Raw genomic sequence first — 21,988 nt, 5'->3', positions numbered from 1 at the left:
TCACACTAACGTCCAAAGCCGTTTTCAGCCTTCTGAGCACGATAGTGAAAATTCGCCATGAAGCTCAGAAATGATAACGAGCTCCACTTTACATGGAGCGCAGAAAAAAAAAGAGATTCTCTGAACATTTGGCCATTTTTAGCAGAACAGCTTGTTCAAAAACAACCAGATTTTCTCCAACTGCTTGCACTTAAAGTTGTCAGCATATTTCAACCACAGGACCTAACATATGAGCATTTCTCCTCCGCATTTGTCTCAGCACAAATATATGGTTTCTTTAAATCATTTCTCCTCCCATTTTAGTTCAATCGCTGCTAAAGATGTAAACTTGTGATCTGATCTTTTATGTCATTTGAACAAGTGTTCGAAATCAGATGTAGAAAAAAAATCTTGCAAGTGAACTCGGAAGTAGGCAGTAAAGCCGTAACCCTTTAACTACACACAAAAAAAAAAAAAGCGTCATTATTCCCCCTAAAGGGACATAGAAATAAAAATTAAAAAAAATTAAGTGAAATTTATTATTTTTATTTTTTTCTAAAAATAGATACGGGTTCTGTAAAAGTTCCTATCTGGTGCATCACAGTTACAATCCAAACATTTTTTTACTTCAATTTTTAGAAATAAAAATGTTCTGGTAAGTAACAGATTTTTTTTTATACAAATTGAATAAAATTTGGTTACTATGTGGTGTGCACCAGTTAGTAACCAGAAAACTATATTTTACTTCCATTTTTGAAAAAAAAAAAATGTTACTTCATCTTTTTCCTTCCATGTCCATGTAGGCCTTCAGTACCTTGGGGAGTATTACAATCAATATTCCAAAAATGTATTCCTGAACTGGACACCCACTTGTGGGAGGAGTTACAAAATCATGTTTTTAGCCTGATCGCTACATGGAGCTGTGTCTGTGGATATCTCACTTCCAATATATGGAGGACCCAGATGATGTTGAGAGATCAGGTTTATAGAATTCTACAAAAACGTCACGTGTACATGTTTATGTGATCATTCATTGATTGTGACAGAAGCTTCCATGGTGTTTCTATGTGTATGTGACCCAATTTGGAGACTTGCTGTCCCACAATAACCCTAGAAGGAAAAATCAAGAGAAAAAGAAAAATAGAAATGAAAACAATGATGAAAATAAGAAAAATATTACAGAGTTCAGGAGACGCGAGCAGGCTGCCTTCCCATCCCGCAGCGGCTCTCTGTCTGCCGACGTTGGAAGTGAGTGAGCCGTCGATGGCTTCGCCATGGTATGAATTTATGCTGCGTCACTCAAATCGCGCTGCACCATTGAGTTAACATTGAACAAATGTGTATGAATATATAAACTCAAAACTGAATTGAGAGGATTAAAGGAATTAAAAAAAAAATCCAAATCAAATCGATTCTGTATTATCGATACCCAGCCTTAATTTTAACTCAACGAGAAATCTACAACTTTCATATTTCCTGCAGGTCCATCCATCCATCCATCCATCTTCTTCAGCTTATCCAGGACCGGGTCGCGGGGGCAGCAGTCTAAGCAAAGAGTCCCAGACTTCCCTCTCCCCGACCACTTCCTCCAGCTCCTCTGGGGGGACCCCGAGGCGTTCCCGGGCCAGCTGAGAGTCATAGTCTCTCCAGTGTGTCCTGGGTCTTCCCCGGGGCCTCCGCCCAGTGGGACATGCCCGGAACACGTCTCCAGGGAGGCGTCCAGGAGGCATCTGGACCAGATACCCGAACCATTTCAACTGGCTCCTTTGGATACGAACGAGAAGCGGCTCTACTACGAGCTCTCTCCGGGTGACCGAGGTCCTCACCCTATCTCTAAGGGAGCGCCCAGCCACACTTCAGAGGAAAGTCATTTCTGCTGCTTGTAGTCAGGATCTCGTTCTTTCGGTCACGACCCAGAGCTCATGACTATAGGTGAGTACTGGGACGAAGATCGACCGGTAAATCGGGAGCTTTGCTTTCTGGCTCAGCTCTCTTTTCACCACAACGGACCGGTACAGCGACCGCATAATAGCGGACGCCGCTCCAATCCGCCTGTCGATCTCACGCTCCGATCTTCCATCACTCGTGAACAAGATATTTAAACTCCTCCACCTGAGGCAGGCGCAATCCACCCACCGAGAGAGGGCAAAGTACCTTTCTCCGGTCGAGAACCATGGCTTCAGACTTAGCGGTCCTGACCCTCTGTCGCTTCACACTCGGCTGCAAACCGATCCAATACATGCTGGAGGTCCTGGCTTGATGGAGCCAACAGAACAGCATCATCTGCAGAGAGCAGAGAGGAAATCCTGTGGTCCTGAGGGTAGGTTTCACCCACAAACACCCTTTATCCACCTGTAAGGGTAGTCGGGACTTATCTTTACTTGCAAAACTTAAAAAATATGCCCAATAGGTTAACCCTTAACACTAATCTGATGTTTAAACACAAAATCTTTAACACACTGTAACTTTTCAACTGTTAACACAGGTTGAAAAATAATAGTAAATCAAAGAATGTAAACACCAGAGCTCAGGTGTTAAAGGGTTAACCAGAGGTTCTAAATGGAGAACTTAAGTGTGTTCCTGTATGTCTGATCAGTCCTGTGTCATTTAGGACCTCAAACTCCGTGACGTCCTTTTGATCCGGATCATTTGTGCTGTGATCTGCCCTCCAAACTCACGCTCCCGTCTAACAAGTGGAGGTTGATACCACATCATCTAATGCTAGCCTGAAGGCACAGACCACACCCGCTTCTAAATCTAATTTTGCCCCTGGCTTTGTTTTTTTTTGTCTTGTGGGAGGGGGGACATGAAGCTCATCGCCTCCATTTCACAGGTAGCCTGTCCTGCATTGACTTTGATGGGTTCAGCCTCTGTAATAGAGGTCATTTAGTACAATGGCTTAGTGCTGGGAACTATTACCGACCAAAGTGGGGCTTACCAATCCTAAAGTTGCATTTTAGCTGCAATTTGGGGGCATTTACGCTCTTCCTTCAATCTGTAACACCCCCCCAAACCCCTGGAGCAGCACTCAAACAGCCCCCGGAGACCGCAGATTTACAGGATCATCTTCCTCTGCGTTGGTAGATGGATGGGAGTATGGATTGATTTGGTTTTGTTGGGCGGAGGATTTGCACGGCGACAAAGCTCTGGCTCTTTTAAAATCTCTCCCTCTGTAAATTTGTCCTTTTTTTCAGCGGGGACAGGGAAGTAATTAACAGCTACTTAAATTCCCTCAATGGATTTTGTGGACTGCGGAGAAAGGGGAAGGGGGCACTGCTGAAAGATGGGCTCCATCCTTTGAGGCTTAATGCTACCATTTTGCAGAGGGTAATTTGGGCTTGCAGATTTTTCCGACATTGGTCTCGAAGAAAAAGAAAAAAAAAGAAACGCACTCGCATATTACTGGTGTAGCATTTTTCAGTAATGAAGCAGAATAATACAAGAGTCTACTAATGCATTATGAAAAGCTCTTTGCATTTATGCGGCTGCCATTGATTGCATAAAATCTCAAGCCACTTTTGTCTCAGAGTGGTTCAGAGCACAAACCCGCCGCCGTGTTCCACAACCTCACCCGGTGACGGCGTTCCTGCTGACTCTCCACATCCTCTAACAATCAAAATCAATTCCTAACACGTTTTAATGATTCCCGCTGAAAGAGTGTCCTCACGTGTCAACAAAAAGCCAATAGGGTCTTCATTAATGTCCACCAATTTTTTCTTTTTTCAAGTCAATCACAGATTTTTTTTTTAAACAGCAGCACTTCCTGTCAGCATGATTCAGTTTCCTCTTTGGTGCTCCTCACACCGAGTGTGTCAGGGCTGCCAGATCCGATGTCCCGAGTCCTGCCTGGATATCAAACCAGACAATGGACCTCCTGCTGCAGGCTGAGAGAACGCCGTCCTCCAGAAAGCATTCATTTCCCCTGTAGAGCTAATCCTCCGTCCCAGGAGAGATGAGCTAATGAATACAGAGGGGGAATCTGAGTCCGCATGTTGCATGCAATCAAATGCTCACCATCACCGTACACATATTCAATCATGCGTCTTCAACATTTTTCCCAAAAAACAGTTTTAATTCTGTGTCATGAGTATCCGAGCATTTAAAAACTGCCCCCGAAAATATTTAAGATGTCCAAGATCGCTAATTTGTGATCGTTATAATTATAGTGGAGTTTAGTGAAATATTATTCAGAATTTATTGCTCTGAAATGTAGAGTAATGTTGGATTTTAAGTTTATAAACTAAGCCGAATGAGGACTGTCACCGGAAGTTAACAAATCTTCAAAATAAAATGTCAGTTCTGTAATCTCCATGAATCAGCAAATTCTGTCACGGAATAAAGCGACTTTTTATACCGGATTTGCACCAATATGAAACGCTTAGAACGTAAAGTGTTGCAGAACTTTGAAGATGAAACATCTTCTGGTTTTGTTGTTAAATGATCAAAAACGAAAATTATGTTTTTTACGTCACTGCTGAATTTAACTAGAAGATTGACCAAAATGCTTAAAATGATGAACATTTCTTTCTATCTAAATCTTTGTCCTTTTATCAGTGTTGCTCATCGTGTGAATGTTTATTGATTCTCCGGCTCCTTTTTGTAAAAACTGAATCACACTTTCAGTGATTTCAGGAATCTGGGTATAAAATTGTTCAGCTGGTTCAGGACATTACTGCTTGTACTTCTTGTCTCGATATTTTTTGCGGTTTTAAAATTTTCCACAATTTATGCGATTTTGAGCCCCATTCAAAATCAATGGAAAATTCTTCAAATCCTTCAAAGACTTTGTGCACTTTTAAAACTTATGCAATATTGGTATCAAAATGTTCAGCACATTCAAGTCATTCATAGTAGTACTTTTGATTTTCATACTTTTAATACATTTTAAAATCTTATGCAATTTTTAAAAGAAATTCTTTAATTTTTTTTAACTCTCTGTATATAATGGAAGTTTGGTATTGAAATGTTCAGCACAATCAGGACATTATTCAGCCATTACAGTAAATTGCTTCAGCATCTCGTTCACCCGCATTCAGCATAAAGCATCACACATCATCACAGGGAATGCAACTTTTCTATTTCTGATCTCCTGTTCTAAATAAAAGTATAAATGATAGTGATTTAATACATATATTTTTTATTTTTATACATCCAGTATAAAGACATGGCAACAAACATATCCAAAAGTACGACTCGTGGTTTGATTTCTGAATCGGATCGATAAGTAACGATCCACAGTTCTACTGTTCTGTGTCTTAAATCCTTTTTTACGTAAAAAAAAAATAACTATCCGTCCATTGCAAAGCTGGACCCCGATGTTATCTGCAGTGTTAATGTTTGATTCTTAAAGTATTTTTTATTATGAAATTTGATCCTTTTGTCTGTTTCTTTGGCTGTTTGCTGTGAAATCGACAGAACTCTTGCGTAGCTTGATGGAGGTGATGTGATTGATTAATTAAGGAATGTTCTATTTTTTGTGTCAATGCAGTGGAGACTCTCCAGTCGCGTCTTTGTAAATCAGCTTTTAGTCACAACTGTCCTTATGGGCGGATGCGTCCGTCTGTGCGTGAAAAACGGGCTCACTTGAACACAACGGGCCAGCATGAAACATCAAAGTCGAAAACCGCTTTTTGAGCTAGTCGAGCAAAGATGTACATGGATATTTTTATTTTCAATGAGAGCAACAGGTTGTAGTGAACACTCCGGCCTCGTTTCCACTGAGCGGTCCGGTCTGGTTCTGTAGTACGGGACGGTCCAGAGGTGAGGCACTGACATCATCAGTCAGATTTACAGACATATGAACCCTACAGTGCAGCTTATTTAACAATTTGATTGACAACAGTTAAAGTGCGTTGTATAAAATATCATTTTTAGTATTTTTCTTCTGTTTACAAACTGTAGTAGAGAAAAAAAAGAATCTCGAAGATTATTTTTAACTTACTTTTACTTATGAAGAAACACATCTTAACAAATTCTGGAGTTTAGGGGTTTAAAAACAAAATCCTCCATTTAGAAATTAACGCTAAACAATATTATTAGAGTAATGGAGTGATTTTTGTGCCACCATATTGCAAGCAAAAGTCAGTTTTGAGGTCAAAAATTTCCAAGTTGCAAATTAAAAAAAAAAATAATAATAAAAATTCTGCGAATGTAAACTTTTGTTTTTGTTAAAAAAAATTTTTGCGAACAAATGTTTTTAGATGCGTAGTGCCTCATCTCGAACAGCACCCATAGAAAGTCCAAAATCCGCCTCTCTCCCAAAGCAGGGCAATGCAAGATAGAGGCACCTGATTGGATAGAATTTAGACCAATCAGCAGGCACAAACAATACGCTGAGACAAAATGTTGAATGCAAAACCAAAGATAGGACGAAAGCGAGATGAGGCACTACGTATCTAAAAAAGTTTCTTCGCAAAATTAAAAAAAAAAAAAAAAAGTTTGCAAACGCAAAAATAAATGCAAATATTAAAAATGTCATTTGCAACAATTTGTTTGCAGCTTAGAAAATTTTGGTCTCAAAACTGTGACTTTTCCTTACAATTTGGTGGCACAAAAATCACTCCATAGATAACTGGACGGCTGCACTTGACTTCAATCATTCTTTAGTTTCTGTGTCACATACATTCTCAGGGCTCACCACCGCCATCTGCTGTGTGGCATGTGTACTGCACCTAGTGTGTTTTTAAAGTGCATTTTTAAAGGATAAAAATTCTAAATGAGTCACAAACTGGCATCAATGTAATCAGACACAAGGCGAGAGATAATGAAATTACAGTAGGTCATTTTAAAATAAAGTGTCTTTCATGATGAAAGAAAGACTGAAACAGTCAGTGTGTGCGGTGCGGGGGAGGCGGGGCTACAGCCGCTTTATCCAGCACTATTTGGCATATTTGAAAACGAAAACTCTTCATTTTCTGCATTTTTATTGAAGAAACCTTGAAAACACAGAAACATCATAGAAAAGACAAGTCTAAAATAACATTTGATTTTTATTTTTTTATCTGATAATGCAGCAAACATGACCCATCTTCCTCACATACTGATGACAAATTCACCTTATTTGTAGATAACATGCTGCTATCCCAGCAGAACGAACACACGGCTCTTTGTGGTTACGAATCGTGTCTTCCATTTTCAACATCTGCTCGGTTTAATAACCACCTCTTTAGCCGAGATGCAGCGCGGCATCCTAATCCAGCATCAACTTTACTTATGAAAAATGTGTCAAACAGGTTTGGGCTCCTTTGGACAAAATGGAAAAGACGTTTTAGACACACACGGAGCGATTTAAATAAACTGGGTGCAACTGTGTCGTGTTGTGCATTGGATGTGGCCTGAATGTCTCAAGTTGTTTTTGATGCAAGAATGTTGCAAGAACCTGGTGGTATGAAGAAAATGATAGTTTAGATGAAATGTGAGGGTATCAGCGGCCACATTTGGACAGCGGCTCTCCTTATTGCAATCGTGGAGCTATTCTACCCACAAACTTTGTTCCAATGCTGTTTTTTTCAAGAGAAGACAAATAAATCTATTTATCTCTTGTCAATTTGAATAAAAATGTAAAAAGCTCAATGAAATGTTCTTAAAAAAAGTAAAATGTCCAAATAGCATAAAATAACTTTGTTTTAAGTCCCATCTTTCTGCAATAAGATCTAAAATTAAAAAAAAAGATGTTAGACATATTCTCAACTCATCAGTAATCTAAAACTAATTTTTTTGTAATCTAACTTAATTTAAAAATGTGTAAATTTCTGTGTTCTGAGATGTGTTAAATGATATCTGATCATCACTGCCTGCAGTTTCTTTCAGGTTTTGATGTTCTGCAGAGAGTGCTGCTCCATAATAAAAGCAAACTAAAACATGTTTTTGTACATCATAAACTGCTTTATTTCTGTATTGCTATATTTTCACAGTGGGAAAAGATACTCGTTTCGTTTCACACACTCGACCACTAATATTTTCAGAAGGGTTTTCAAGTGATCCCTTTTAAGGGTTTATCATAAAAGTAGCAGAGAAACTCTGGAACCAAAGACTGAAGAACCACTTGTTGGAATTTTCCTCTTTGGTCCTGCATTGAACTCTGTGATACAACCATCGACTGTATATGAGAACTGGACTGGAATTCTTCTACTGCGAAATAAACAAGAAATGAGAAATAAACTGTCATTTTTCAAAATATCTTCTTAACATGTTCTTGTGAATACTAGTTTTTTCATGATATTTTTGCTGTAGAACATGTTATTCAAGATAAAACCTGACCAACCAAATGCCTCAATAAAAGTAGATGAAAGTTCAAAACGTTGACGGATTCTCCTGAGCTTGTTTTGAGTGGAAGGGGCGTGGCCTTCTAATATGCTCACTACTGATTGGAGACTTAACGCGATTCGTGCGGCAGAAGTTGTTCGATGTTATTCAATGGTCTAGACGCACTCTGGGGCAAACTGAAGCCCCGCGGCACGATGTGGGCGACAGGCGATGCTCGAAGGTCTGCCAGCAGCTCGATTTGAGCGGCGAGGTGCGAATCGGGCGGCAGGCGCAAAATGTAAATACCTGAAGTTTGACAGGTCACTGCGTCGCATCAGCCGAACAGGAACTCAGCTTTAGGCGCGGGACTTTTCCAGTGACTCTATCCGTAGGTAGAATACTAATCTAATACAAGCGTTTCTGTCCTGTCACGACGCGCGGTTCTCTGGTTGCAGTCGGACGCCTCCCGGACCAGCGGGGCTCGCCCGCTCCACACGGCGGGAGAGAGGCAGCCACTGTGGGAGCACTGACCTCGGAGCGCGGGGCGGGTACCGGGAAGCGCGGAGAGCAAAGTACCGACACTGGCACAGGCTAGGAACTGAAACCAAAGAACCGCTTTGGCACCAGAACTGCATAAAACCCAATCGGTGTCCAACAGATCAGTTGGTTCCGCTCCCGCGGTGAAGCTCATTCGCTCCATAAGTCGTCAGGGATGCTGCGGGGGTTGCCAGATTGGGTCTCATCGAAACATTAAAAAAAGGAAAAAGGTCTCCTAATTTTTTTTCCCCTCTCAGATTAATACGAAACAGAACCTTCAAGCTCAAACACAGAGACACAGAAACACCATGGAAGCGGCTGTCATACAGATACAGCCCCTTGTACCGGGAAAATCTTAGAAAAATAACCATAACTCAAGCATGGAGACATGATTACTGATGTTTTTCTAGAACTCTTCACAATAAATAAACCTTATTCGTTGACATCCTATTTGTCTTCCATTCATTCTAAGTGAGAAATCCACAGACAGAGCTGGTAGCTCCTCCCACACGCGGCCACGGCGTCAGGAACACATTATTTGACAAGCGGCGAGCAGCGAATTCACCGCACGGTGAAAAAGGGGCGGGGCACGCAAATTTGTTGTGCGGATCGCATTCGGTGTGTAAACACCATAAGATCGACGCAGACCAAACACGGCTTACTGGAGACATCTGGTTCCAACATTCACTCTGTCCAGTCCTATATATACAGTCGTTTGTATCGCATCCTGATGTGATACAAATGAATCCTATGTGGAAAAATTATATTATTTTAATTGAGTGAGAATTGGGAGATAAAATCTTTTCATCTCAGTAGCTGCCTTTATATTGTCTATGAAATTGGTAATAATTTGGATGCAAAATTTGCCTAATAGAAACATTAAAACTCGCATTTATCCAAATAAAGGAGGTGGTTTTTGAGGTGTATAGAAATGTAACATTTTATGCAGAACTTGATGGAAACACTTAAATTAAATGAGTCACGTGAGCAACAACTGGATACCACGATTAGTATCATGGTGCTCAACACACAATACAATATAGATATAGATAATGATGAATACAAAATAAAAACTTGGATTATTTGAGAAACTGAAATAGAACAACAGGAAAAAAAGTTAATAAACATGCTATTTAATAATTAGTTTGCCAATATTTTAATTTTTTTTCTTGTTTTGATTTAAATATACAGAATTAGTTTTAAATAACTTATTTCTTTCATATTTAATCAGATTAAATCATTTTTTAAGAGCTGCAAACGAAGAAATTCCATGAAAACCAGATGAATAAATTAATATTTGACCAGATTTACTATCAGCAGCTGTTGTGATTCAACTGTAAATAAGAAAATAAGCCAGAAAATATCAGAGAATCACAAGTTAACATTTAAATCAGTTAACCGATTCATATTACTAATTAAATCATTCCTCTCTAGAGATCTTCATGAGCAATCATCCTTTTTTTTTTATTTCCCAGAAATGCGACACGCTACCGCTAAATGTATTTACACCTGAGAAATAACTTCAGTTGGGTGATACCCACGGCTATATTAGCTCTAATGTGAGATGACAAAAAGAGGAAAGAGCTTTGATTCCCTCAAAGTGAGGCTGTCACCGTTATAGCTACCTGTCCTGACACAAGCCTGTAATCTGCCTCCATCAGGTGTCTGAACGCTCTGGATATAAATACCCACCATTACCCAAAGGTTGCCAAGGAACCGATCCAATTGAGGCCTCCTTCATCCTCCTCCTCCTCCCCCCCGACTCAGAAATAACCCTCTTCAACTGACAACCGCCAAACATGCTCTCAAAACAGAGGTGATGACTTTAGCTCCAGGCCGATATATGGATCGGACGGGGCGTGAAGGGCCTTGCTGATGCTTTCGGGTGTTAAGCGAAGGCCGTGCTGAACGACCACATGATCACAGCGGGGCCATCTCCAGCTGAGGGACAGGTGCCTCCCTGCCGACCTTCCCCGGATCGATGGCCCTCGCTGGAGGTTTTAATTAGCTAATCAGTGGAACATGGGCTTTTAAGCGCGGTGAGAGAATGTAGCTAAAAGCGTCCGTCAATACCCATTAAAACCGGTCGCCTTAAGAGCTTTTTATGGAACGCCGAACAGCTTCTGTTGTAATGAAACAGAGCTGGAAAACAAATGCGTTACCTTCTCTTCTTGATGAACGAGTAAAATCAAATAGACACATGCGTTTATAACAGGGGGGGGTTGACCAGTAATGGTGCAGCAGGATTTGGTAGAGAGGTGCGGCCGCATCTTAAGGAGCGCGTGCAACCACTGTGAGGAGAGGTCATGAAGGTGGAACCACCATCGTCATACGTGAGGTAAATGTATCAAGAAATACTCACATTTATGACACACATGATGTTGTCATACAGGGCCCAACATGGGTCACACCGAACGGCCTCAGGCTCAGAGATATGATATTAAACTATAGCTGGGAATCAATTAAAAAAAATTAACTAATTAATCGTAAACCTGGAAATAATTAATCGCAATTAATCGCTATAATTTTTTTTTGTCTACCACATATTACCTGAAAATAATCCCAATATGAAATTTCACACGAAACTACATTTAGAAAATTTATTTTTAATTACTGCTGTCAATCAATTAAAAAAAAAAAAATCTGATTAATCGCACTTTTGTGTTGAGATTAATCACGATTAATCGCAATGTTTTACCAGGTAAAATTTATTTGCACAATATGTCACCAAACCATGGATCAAATAGTTATGAAAAAGTGACCTAAACCACAAAAATAGCAAGAATAAAGTACTAAAAAGTGAATATTTGTCTCTTTTGTATGTGACCGTGGTATAAGGTGGATAATACCTGAAGAAATGTTTTAATGCACGCCGAAGGACTGTTTCTTAACGCATCAATTCTTTTTGATTAATCGCGTGCGTTAATGTTCACAGTCCGATATTAAACATATATTAATAAGTAAGAATTGATGTTCGATCTTTGAGTCCTTGAACTTGATTCACGAATTACGAATTCTGGCCCCAACTAGAGGTGGGAATCTCGAGGCACCTCCCGATTCAGGAAGCAACGATTCGATTATGAAACGATAACCGATGCAGCTTTCAGTCATTATCTGAATTTGAAGGACATTAGAAATGTAGCTACTAGTCATTAAATGAGCAGTTTTGTGAGGTCTGACTCTGAATTGAAGTCTAAAGCTGCTTTCACACAGAGCATGATTTGCATGCCCCGCCCCTCTTTCATCACATGACCAATTCGCTGCTTGTCGCCCGTCCAAAAAAAAGTGTTCCTTAGCTTGATGCTGATGTGGGAGGAGCTACCAGCCAATGTTTTTTAGGATGAACGCTATAAGGAACGGTGTCTGTGGATTTTTTATTAAAATTTATTGAAAACAAAAATTAAGTTGAGAGATCAGATTTATTTATTGTGAAGAGTTCTTAAAAAAAAAAAAAAAACTAGTTAACCATCTCTCCATGTTTGGATTTATGTGATTATTATTAAAAGGTTTTCCCGGTACAGTGGGCTGCATCTGCTCGTCTGTATGACAGCTGAATCCACTGTGTTTCTGTGTCTCTGTGGCTGAGCTTTAAGGCTCTCTGTGTCGTATTAACCCTTCCGCTCTCTTCGGGGTCCAGTTGACTCCAACCACATATTGATATGTGATTTCTTCCATGACAAAGGTGGACAGGATTTTATGTCTGTCATGGACATTAGTGAAACTCAAAAATCAAAGATAAAAAAAAGTTCAGCGCACTGTCTTGGGGGGTCCAGATGACCCCACTTTTAATGTAAACAAACTAAGGAGGGTTAATCCGAGGGGGAAAAAATAAAATTAGGAAATCTTTATCCTTTTTTTTATGTCTCAATGAGGCCTGAGACGAAAGTCTCCGCACCCCGCTGCGACTCTCTGTCGGCATAACGAGTGGGTGAGCTCTGTCGCGAGCGAGTTTCCCCGCTTTCGGCCCAAAGTAGCCAGATGAGCTCTGTAGCCCTGCAGCTTTAGCGGGTAAATGGAAAAGATGGAAGTTCTCGACAAAAATGCTCGCTTTGGTCTAGTATTCTGCCCACGGATCAAGTTTGGGCGACCTGTCAAACTTCTGATATTTAAATTTTCACTGCGGCGCTCAATTCGCACCTTCGACCCACGCCTATCGCTGAAATCCTACCGCAGGACTTCAGATTGCCTCAAGTCGCATCTGTACCACCAACTTAACATTGAAAATGGCCGCCTCCACCACACGATATTGTTTTCACCAAATGTGTGTTGCGTCATTCGTGGATACGTTCAGGATCCGTCCCAACATGCCGTGCGGATTCCTCACCAGAATGTTCTTTGGTGGATGCCGCCGCATGAAGTTTGAACACTTCTCAATGCTTCTTGACTTTTACAGGATCACAACACAGACCGCCGGTATTTGCACGACCACGAGCTGGAGGTGGTGGGAGCTCATGAAGCTAGCTGAGCGTCGTTAGCTTCACGGAGATAGTGCTTGTGTTAGCCTGGGGGCGGAGCAGACTCTTCATGGAGGGGGTGGTTCTAAACAATTGATGATGTCAGCAAGTGAGATCCCGCTCGTTTTTTTTAAGGGTATGGGAGGGGCAGATTTTAAAGGATTACTCAGTAATGCATAAACGGATCAAAATACCGCTTTAGGGTTGCCTTGGTGGGAATAAACAGTAAAATACACTTAAAAGCTCAAAAAGTGGATTTTTCATGGTATGACTTCTTTAATGTTTCAATTATTTAAAATTCATAAAACGATTCAGAACCGTTAATGGATCTCAGTTGGTGCCTCTAATATTTGATTTTTTTTCTCAACCTCTAGGCCTAATGCAGACTCTGCTCCGTGTAGCAATCAAGTAGCTCCTCCCATTGGGTGAATTGCATTCAGTGTGAAGACAAAGATGCCACAACTCCTTCAAACCTCATATTCAAAACCAGATTTGATGATTTCCTCAGACAAAACCAAACCTACTTAACCATGTTCACAAATAGAAACAAATATGCGGTTAAATGGCGGAGAGTCTGCTGTGGAAATGTGTCTCATGTTGTAAAAAAATGGGAAGAACTCGATTAGAAACCGAGACAGTATCCGCCCGCCGCCGCCGCGGTGAGCTGTTATGTAAATATCAGGAGCGTCAGAGGCTACAGCTGGGATGTGTGCGAGCGAGTAAACAGGTTAGTGCGACGTGTTTACCTCATCTCATGTCCTCGCTCTGCCGTACAAGCGACAGTTTGATGGGAGCAGCTCCCAGTCGGCTGATGTATATCGCACCGCTTCTCGTTTTAGGGATTTTCCAACTGTATTTTTATGTAACTTGAACCCAAAGAAGGTTTAAGGACAAAGAAACTAATCTTTTAAAGTCAGATTGTGTTGCACCTTATCTAGCTAAGATACAGTGAAGAAGAGGGAAGAGAATGCCGCCCTGCTGGTTACCTGTTTCTGTTTCTCAGCAAACTGTCGGGGACAACTCCCATGCAGGCCGGAGAGGCCTGTAATTAAGGCTTCAGCTTGATTTAGGATCCCAGTGATGATATGGCGCAGCAGAAGAAAACCAAACCTGACGCAACCCAGAGAAACTGTTTAGTCTCTCTCTGCTCAGACAGTGAGCACACAGGAGGACTCGAACCTTCTGCGCCGTTCGACACCGCCCGATGTGAAATGTACATGTGGGGATTCAAGTTACGGGGGGCTTATGGAGTTTCTCTACTCAGAAACTCGTGTGGTCTCCACACCGTAGATGATTCAAGGAATTAAAGAAATAAAAAAATCTAAGGAAGGCAAGCAAAAGAATACATACGCAGATTTGGGAAATTTAGCACGATTAATCATAATTTAATTTAAAAAAATATTTAAAAATTATCTTAGAGAGAAAATAAAGATTTATATAGATGGATAGATATAAATGATCTCTCAATTAGTTTATTACTCATTAATAGACATTTGTTTTTGTCTAAATGAGATAAATCTTTAAAAAAACAGTGGAAGGAAACACACTTATACATTGCAAAAAGTGAAATCTAAGTGAGATGAACTGTATTTAAAACAAGAATATACATCCCAGATAATGTCTTTTATTTTAAGAGTTTAGGTACTTAATTATCTCCATAAGATATTAATCTTGTTACTAAGATTTTATTTCCTATTATGAGTGAAAACAAACTAGAATCTCAACAGTTACAACGGTAAAATTATCTTCATTCAAGTCCGTCACGCTTGTTTGGCCAAGATTAATGCAGGAGTTTTTCCTAAATTCAAGAATTTTAAGTAACTTATAATTCACAGTGAGATCAGAATAGTTTACTATTCTTTTCGAAGAATATAAAAGTACTTTTGTTTTTAGTATATTTGACTGTTTCAAGAAACAGATCCTAGTGGTTAGTTAGCATAATGTCAAGATAACCTTCTAGTAAAATCTTAAAGAATAATTTTGAACATTTTGAGATAATTAATCTTAGAAATTATATTTATATTAGTCAAAATGAACTCGATATTAGTGAAAATATACTAATTTTAAGATATTTTTGGTTCCTATGAGGCTAGATATTTAAACTTGTTTTGAAAAGTCTCGACAAGCCAAATTTTCTTGTTCTGTTGGCAGATCATTTTTATTATTTTAAGCAATATTTACCTTATTTTTGTACGTTTTTATCTCGTTTTTTGAAGCGGACGTTTTGCAGTTTATACCATATTGTTTTACGGTGGATGAGAACCGCCATCACAGAAAGAAGAAAGGAACAGCAAACAAAAAAGGAAACTGTGCAAAAATAAAAAATATCTGCAAACAAAAAAGCGATTTCAGCAAAAAAGAAAAAGTAACTGAACAAAAAAAGCTGACGGACGCATCAGAAGTGGTCTGGTTTTTGCTTTATGCACTGCTGTGAGAAAAAGGAGGAGAAGAAGAGCAGTAAAAATAGGAAAACCATCGAGAAAGTAAGTAAAGATGTTCGTGTTCAGTGTCAACATTTAAATGTTATTTAATTAGATCAAGTAGGTTTGAAGATAAATCGGAGAATGTTGGTTTAATGTTATTGTGCACAATCTTGTTTTATTTTTGTTGTTTTAGGACCTGAACCTTAGAATTGCTGTTATTTTTGTAATAATTTATGTACACAACTCTTTAATGTTTTGTGTTTGAGGATTTTGAGCAATAAAGGTTGTTTGAATCTGTTATTTTAATTATTTTTCTCATTTGAATAAGAAAAACAAATCTTGTTTAGTTGTTCTTGTTTTAAGACATTTTATTTCAAATTTAGTAAGAAAAAAAATAATAAAATAACCAGTAACAAAGTAATTTTGAAAACTTCTTTTCTTTCACTGCTTTCTTTTTGTAAATGCTAAAAATGGAAAACTTTCTAAATTAATATTTTACTAAAAACATTTATGAATCCACTGTGTTTTAATGATGAAAACGTAGATGATGCATCTAAAAAATTTATTTAAATAATTTTTTTTCAATTTTTAAAATTATTCAAATTCAATACATTGTGGTCTATATTAGTTAATCTAGTGAGCTTCAATGCACTTTACACATCTTTTTATGTGAAATGACACCTTTAGAAGTTGTTTTTTTGTTTTCTATAAAAAAAATGAATCTGGAGTTGCAATAAAAAAGTTAGTCTAATAAATGGTAAGGCCTCAAGTAATGTATTAATTTATTGTTATTATTAGGTATATTTAATCAAAACAGAAACTGCTCTACATGTTTCCTGATCGATTTAGACCAGATAAGGTCCTATTTTAGATGAGATTTGGGATATACAGTTTTTTTTATTAACAACAGGGAATATTCTAATAAATTGTTCTGGTGGACGATGGGAAGTCCAACCTAAAATTATCTGTACACCGGAGCATTCTGTGCAGCCATCTGTCTGACATCTACAGATTACCCTGAACTGGGTCACAGAGCAAAAACCTTTGGGAAAGACAAGAACCAAGATTCACTATCACACAGCTGTTACCCTACAGTAGGTAAAAGAATATGTCTGTAAAACAAAAAGCAGCTGTTGTTCCTGTTTGGCTCTTCACACAGACCAAACCAGCTTCTCAGAATCAGCTGAGTGACAGACATGATTTTTAAACATGAATACATGCTCATAACACTGTTTTGTCTTAGGGAACAATCCAATTCACTTCAATAAATACATGTTTTTTTGTTATTTTTAATTGTTGCATCAGGCGAATTTATCATCGCAGATCCAATTACCGTATTTTCCGGAGTATAAGTTGCTCTGGAGTATAAGTTGCACTTCTGGGAGAAAAGTCTGACCTTTGAGAACAAATCTGCCAAGTCCAGCAGCTAAAAATCAATAAATAAAAATAATATTTAACTTGATCTGTATGAGAAAAATATCAAAGTTTAAGAGGAAAACAATCAGATTCTCATCCATGTTGGTTTTGGACGACACTTCTTCTTCTGCAGTCAGAAGCAAATACTTATACTTAAATGTAACACCCTCTAGTGGTTGTTAGAGGAAATAACCAGTGTTTACTGGGAAAAACACAAATATATGAGCCTATTTATGTCTTAAAAATCACAAATAATCGCTCGAGTATAAGTTGCACACTTGGCTAAACCATGAAAAAAACTGTGACTAATACTCCGGAAAATACAGTAGTGCAATTGCATAGCCAAGAGACGCAACCAAGAAGACAAATTCTTAAATAAAATTACAGTTTGATCTAATATTGCTCTTTAATATGCCCAATACAGCTGAAGCTTCAATAAGACTTTATTACTCTTTGCATAAAACGTTTGATAGTGATTACTGGTAATGTCTCAGCAGTTGATTATTTTTCCATAAGCTTATTATTTGTCATACTAAACACAAATACCATCAAAAACTGGACAAAAAAAACATCTTTAATGTGCAAGGTTAAAAATGTCAAATCTAGCGCTGTGAAAGTAATCCCTCGAATTAACGCGTTAATATTTACTAATGGCCTCAGGCGTCTTGTCGTGTAGCTGTGAGATCGGCAAAATAAACTGTCTAAAATATGTCAACCTATTTTTACATTCTGTGATTGAGCTTTTTATTAAATTAAAGAGATAATATGGCGTTTATTTGTTGTTTTTGGACACAAACGATCTTATTTTACTTTATTTCAGCACCAAAAACTGGAGTAACTCACCTAATAACCAGACAAAGTGTCACATCACCTTTTATTTTTTAATTGGTAATAATAATTTCATAGAAAAGACAATACCAAAATTGGTGATACAGCCCAGCCAGCAAGGCCTGGTGGGCCCCATATGGTTTAGAAATGATCCAAAAATATGAGCTCCGATTGGAATTGTCCGCATTTTCTGTGGTGTCCCACCTGTGTTTGCCCACATTGACTTAAGTAGGGATTCAGTGGGTTAGCTCGTTGGACAGCGTAGCGTGCTAGTGAGCACTTCTGTAGAAAGCTAACAAACTCTTCTGTAGTTAGCTAGCGAGCTCCTTTGTAGCAAGCTAACGAGCTCCTTTGTATCGAGCTAGTGAGGTCTTTTGTAGCATGCTAGCAAGCTCGGCTGGATTGAGCTAGCAAGCTAACCCACCGAGTGTCCACTGAAGCTAATGCGGACAAATCCATCTGGGCCACATTTTCTACTCACTTTTAAACCATATGGGGCTCACTTGGCTTTGCTGGCTCTAGATTTTAAAATCTTGTCATCGATTCTCCCATCACTACTGTAAGCAAGCAGGATTGTGTGTAAACAGAGAGCTCTCAGTAACGAGGAGGGGGAGCTCCACTCTAATCTTCCTGTCTACAACTCAAAGGTGAATTCTAATAAAACTATGCCGCTCTGCAGAAACTATGTCCTAGAAAATGATATGATTTTAGCTAAAAATAGTATAATCATTACTAAAAGGCATCTTTTCAAATGGATGAAAGCTTTATTAATACTTTGAGGTTAAGCTTTTCAGAAAGCTATGAACCTTTTACAACAATTCAAATTAACTCGGAGAAAATAACTACTTCAAATCCAGTTATAATGAACCAAAAGGTTTTGTAAAATTCTTGTTTGCTCTAACACAAGGCCATTTCTATTGTGTCAATTCTACTGAAATTACAGGGAACAAGTTCTTTCTACTAACAGAAAATAAGCTTTTGAATGTTCCAGAGAGACACTTTAGCAGGTATAACATCACTGGAATATCTACAGAACACGAACGAGCGAGCTTGTTCAAAATCCACAAGGCTTTATTGATTTGGATTTTCTTCGAAAAAAAAACACTAAAAGAAAAAAAGAGAAAAGCAGGAGAAACGAAGGTGCAGAAAAAAACGCCTTTAACAAAGTGTGACTGCTTGACCCTGAAGAACTAAATGAAACTCAATGACTTTCCTGCACAATTATGCACTTCGCTTTGCGGCAATAAAAGAATGAACAACAAAGGTGTCGGTTTTCAGAGGAATGGAGAACGAAGAAGATGAGGGAGAGAGACGGAGAACGCCGCGCTCGGGGATGGGTAATGGGGTGGGGGGGGTTCAGTGCTTTAATATGATGACACCAGGTCGGCCGAGGCCATTATCAGCCCTGCAGACTTCTCCAACCCAGACGGGGCCACGGGAGGAGGACGCACCCCCACTTTAATAAAAGAAGACGTTTGCTGCGCTCTGATTAGAAATATCATTTCCTGACGCCGTCTTTTCCCTTCCATTAAACCGGTCAGAGCTGCGCATGGACTCACTGTATATAATAAGTTTGGGGGGGGGCTCTGTGAAATAACTGAGGTGACAGACGGGCTAACAGGGAGAGGAGGACACTCGGGTATAATGACTGCGAATGAGCAAACCCTTTGAGGGGCTGGCTCTTTCACTCTAACCCCCTCAACCCCAAATTGGCCTCCAGAAGATAAAGTGTAAATAAATTTTATATAATTCTGAAATTTGCTGTTTTTTCTGTATTGTTGAAGAGTTGTCCCTCGCTTTTTCACGGTTTTGTGGATATCTTTGGTGCATTTTTCAGTCTTGTATTTTATTTTATTTTTTTTACAGTTCATTGTTTTCTAATTCTCTGTATAGAACAAACAGAGTTTTGTGTTTTTAATAAAGTTGTCCCAGCTTAACAGTTTGTTTTTGTAAAATGGCACAGTGGTGATACCGTAAAGGTTTCTTATCCAGTATTTTAATTGTTTTTTTGTACAGTGACTCTAAGGGTTTTAATGTTGTTTTGTTGGTCTGTGACCACGTTGTGAGACAATGTGTCATGTAGGACAAAACCATTGCATGCATATACATTATAGCAGACTGCAGCGACAAATGTGACCGAATAAATTTGAAATTTGACAGATTAAATTTAACACTGTTACACACTCTTGATTTGTGGTTTAAATGTCATTTTTGTGTCCAATAAAACCCCAAGATATTCAAACTCTGAGACAATTTTTATTTCTTTTCCATCAACAAAAACATCTGCCTGTGCATTTATACGGTTTGATTTAGAGAAAAACATTGCCACTGTCTTATTTACATTTAGTTTTAGGCTTGACTGATCCAACCATTCTGCAATATGACCCATAGCTTCAGTGAGAATTTCAGCCACCTGAAACGTGTTTTTACCATGTGCATAAATTACAGTATCATCAGCATACATCTGCATAAAAACACTTGAACAGAAGGAAGGTCATTTATGTAAAGAGAAAATAGCAAGTAGCCGAGGATGGAGCCTTGTGGAACACCGGTGGACAGAGGGAGAAGAGAAAGAATTGTTTATTTGAACAGACAGATCTATTTGAAAGATAACAAGGGATCTCCTTTTTTGTGGATTGGAAAAACAGACTGATACTGCTAAAACAAACATTACTAAGACTACACTAACTCCCAAACTTGTTAGAACACACACACAAAAAAAAAAAACAGTTCGACATCGGTACATGTTAGCCATGTTGGCGTATTCACAGTTACACCCAACCTTGATTGTAACTTGTACAAGAGGCAGACACATTTTGAGAAAGCAGCGTGTTCCTCTCAAAATTACTCGGACAAACGCAAACAAAACCAGAATCGATCCATATGTGGAGGATTCAGGATTATAAATCACAATGTCATTTTTTCATTGAAATGATGCCTTTTTGACCCTTGTGCTATCTTATGGGGTCCAGACGACCCAAACCTTACTTTGCAATGTATTCATCCCATGACAAACGTGGATGAAGGTGGACGGGATTTCATGTCTGCCACGGACTTCAGTGAAAATCAAAAACCATTGGAAAAAAAGTTCAGCGCGCCGTCTTGTGGGGTCCAGATGACCCCACTTTTACTGTAAACATACCTAGGATAACAAGGGTTAAGTGGACCTTTCAAAATAAAGTACTAGTAGGCTTACAGCTCAGCTGCCAAGATGAGTATCTGACTGTATTTTTGTCAAGTTCAGAGTACCTGTTTTCTTGGGGTACTACTGTCCAAGTGGGCGGAGACATCTGGAGGGGTGTGGTTAGAATGAACGTCCTCCCTGATCTGAATTATCGGATCAGAACAATCTGTAAAACATCTTCTAAATCATGAAACCAGACAGTGATCAGACATTTGTTGAGCTCGTGAATGGGATGAAGAGCAGCTATGAAGGGATTCATCTGGAAACGTGTGACAGAATCGTGTCGGCTAAGTGGGGAGGTAATAAATAGCCCGATGATGCCATGAGCGGCGTGCAGACTCTCCGTTTCCTCTCAGTCTGTTTGTTCCCTGTGGCCAAAAAGGCATCTGCTGCTCACGCTGATGTCATCTGGAGCTAATCACCAGCCCCAGTATGGCACCAGGCCACAGCCAGCGCCTCGGAGCCCCTTGAGCCGCATGAGCTTACTATGATGTGGCACCCTGCATCTGGGTGGGGGGGGGGAGGGCCTGGCAGCCTGCAGCTGGTGGAGATGAGGGACAGACGTGTAAAGCATAGCTGCTGGGCGAAGGTGTACCAGCGGTGAGGAATTCACAAGTTAGGATGGGTGCATTTAAGTGGAACGGATGTTCGGTTTCCTCCGCTGATGCCAGCCCGGTAGGCTCTGGCGGGGGCGGAGCCTCCTGCAGTAGAGATCCCAAACCCAACAAAAAACATGCAAAGGGCTGAATCTGGGTAAAAACCGGTGCCAGGTGTGCTTCAGGGATCTGGAACGGACATTTTTGCTACATTAAATCTTCATGGAAGTGGAATTTTTAAATGATTTAAAAGCAGAAATGTTGCCCTGTTTGTAAGTTACCTAAAGGTAATTACAAATACATGAGTATTTGTATGACAGCATAAAT

This window comes from Oryzias melastigma, linkage group LG1 (assembly GCF_002922805.2).
Source record: "Oryzias melastigma strain HK-1 linkage group LG1, ASM292280v2, whole genome shotgun sequence".
Lineage (NCBI taxonomy): Eukaryota > Metazoa > Chordata > Actinopteri > Beloniformes > Adrianichthyidae > Oryzias > Oryzias melastigma.
Note: the sequence above shows the minus strand (reverse complement) of the source record.